Genomic DNA, 2,500 nt, shown 5'->3' with positions numbered 1-2,500 from the left:
ATTTCTTTCATAATCATTATTATTTTTACCATTATCGATATCGTAATAATTGTTATTACTGTTATCGTCATCATTATCATTGTTATTAACATTATTATTCTTCATATATTATAATAATCATCATTATTGTTGATATTATTAGCATTTTTCATGATTGATATCATCATTACTTTTATGATAATTATCATCAATATCGCTATTATTATCATTTTCACTATTATTTCTATTATCACTATTTTCATCATCATCGCTATCATTACCGTCATCATTACAATTATCTTTATCTCCTTTTCCTACTTCGTTCCCTCTTTTTTCTCATTCTTCATTATCCAAGTTCGCTCTCTTCTCCTTCTTTGTTCCCTTTCTCCTTCTCCTTCGTTCTCTCTCTCCTTCCCCTTTTTTGTTCCCTCTATCTTTCTCCTTCTTCGTTCCCTCTCTCCTTCTCCTTCTTCGTTCCCTCTCTCCTTCTCATTCTTAGTTCCCTCTCTCCTTCTCCTTCTTCGTTCTCTCTCTTCTTCTCCTTCGTTCCCGCTCTCCTTCTCCTTCTCCTTCGTTCCCACTCTCCTTCTCCCTCTCCTTCGTTCCCTTTCTCCTTCTCCTTCTCTTCCGTTCCCTCTCTCCTTCTCCTTCGTTTCCACTTTCCTTCCCCTTCTCCTTCTTTCCTTCTTTCTTTCCCCTTCTTCGTTACCCAAGATCCAGGATCACTAATTTGACCGGCAGTCTTAACTCCGTTCCCTCTATCTTTCTCTTTTTTCGTTACCTCTCTCCTTCTCCTCCTTCGTCCCCTCTTTCCTTCTCCTCCTTTTCCTTCTGCGTTCCCTCACTCCTTCCCCTTCTCCTTCGTTCCCACTCTCCATCCCCTTCTCCTTCTTTCCCTCTTTCTTTCCCCTTCTTCGTTACCCAAGATCCGGGATCACTAATTTGACCGGCAGTCTTAACTCCGTTGCCGGCATTAACAGTGATTTCGCTGCATGGAAAGTTCACGTCAAATCTAAGAGGAAGAAAAAGAAGAAAAAAACATTTCAAATCACCTTTGATGAACTAAGAAAGTTAGTGGATACGGAAGACAAGTTGTGAGGTAATGAGATTGAGAATTGGAGGAGGGATGTGGGGAGAGGGGAGAGTGGGGGGGGGGGGGAGAGAGAAAGAGAGGGAGGGAGGGGGAGGGAGAGAACGGGGAGGGAGAGACAGAGAGAAAGAGAGGGAGGAGGGAGGGAGAGAGAGAACGGAGAGGATGAGACAGAGAGAAAGAGAGGGAGGAGGGAGGGAGGGAGAGGGGAGAGAGAGAGAGAGAGAGAGAGAGAGAGAGAGAGAGAGAGAGAGAGAGAGAGAGAAAGGGAGATAGATAGAAATATATATATAGATAGATAGATAGAGATAGATATATAGAGCGAGAGAGAGAATGGGTGGAAGTAGAAGAGAGTAAGAGAGAAGGAGAGACGGAGAAAGGGTGAGATTTAAAGAAGAGATCCGTCCAATCAAACAAACAAACAACCCCCCCCCAAAAAAAAAAAAAAAAAAAAAAAAAAAAAAAAAAAAAAAAAAAAACACACACACACACGCACACACACACCACCCAGAAGACCCGCTATCATAATCCGGCAACCGAGAGGCGGAAATTCGAGATCACGCAGAGGAGTCGATCGCAATGCAATCCGGAAATAAGGTGTTTCCGTGAGACTATGAAGGGAGTCTGGCTGGCTAGGAGGGAGGGGGGTGGGAAGGGGAGAGAGGGAGAGGGAGGAGAGGGCGGAGGGGGAGGGGGGTGGGGGAAGGGGTGGGAAGGGGAGAGAGGGAGGGAGGAGAGGGCGGAGGGGGAGGGAAGGGGAGAGGAGGGAGAGGATAGGATGGAAGGGAGAAGGAGGGAAGGGAGGAGAGGGAGAGGATAGGAAGGAAGGGAGAGGATAGGATGGAAGGGAGAGGGTAGGAAGGGCGGAGGGGGAGAGGGTGGGAAGGAAGGGAGAGGGATGGGAAGGGGAAAGAGGGAGGAGGGAGGGGGTTGGGAGAGGGAGGGATGGGAGGAGAGGGAGAGGGAGGATAGGGCGGAGGGGGAGAGGGAGGAGAGGGAGAGGGAGTGGGAGGGAAGGGAGGGAAGGGCAGAGAGGCAGAGGATAGCAAGGAAGAGAGAAGGAGAGAAGAAGAGACAAAGAAGTGAAAGAGAGAGAAAAGGGGATGTATAATATTGACAGGAGGAAAGAGAGGGAGAAAGGGAAGAGTAAGAAGAAAGAGAGAAAGAAAGAGAGAGAGAGAGAGAGAGAGACTGAGAGGATAGGGTGAGTTAAGAAGAGAGGAAGAATGATAAGAAGGGAGGATAGAGAAAGACAAGGAAAGACAGACAATAACAAAAAAGAAACAAACAAACTCACGTAAGAATGAAGAGCAACAGAGAACACAAGAGACAGGGACCCAACGTGACACAACCCACACACAGACAGACAGCCAAAGACAGACAGGCAGCCACAGACAGCCTAAGAGAGACAGACAGACAGACAGACACAGA

The 2,500-nt window shown here is 46.7% G+C and overlaps 1 protein-coding gene across 2 annotated transcripts in view; it reads left to right on the top strand.

Annotated features, from left to right (window-relative positions):
- The window catches only part of LOC122247738 (nephrin-like), a 481,778-nt gene that overhangs the window by 389,587 nt on the left and 89,691 nt on the right, over positions 1–2,500 (top strand). The gene's annotated exons all lie outside the window — the stretch shown is intronic.

Source organism: Penaeus japonicus, unplaced genomic scaffold (genome assembly GCF_977035675.1).
Source record: "Penaeus japonicus unplaced genomic scaffold, GWHDUDI00000001_assembly GWHDUDI00000011, whole genome shotgun sequence".
NCBI classification, from domain to species: Eukaryota; Metazoa; Arthropoda; class Malacostraca; order Decapoda; family Penaeidae; genus Penaeus; species Penaeus japonicus.
Note: the sequence above shows the minus strand (reverse complement) of the source record. Positions and strands in the feature narration are given on the sequence as shown.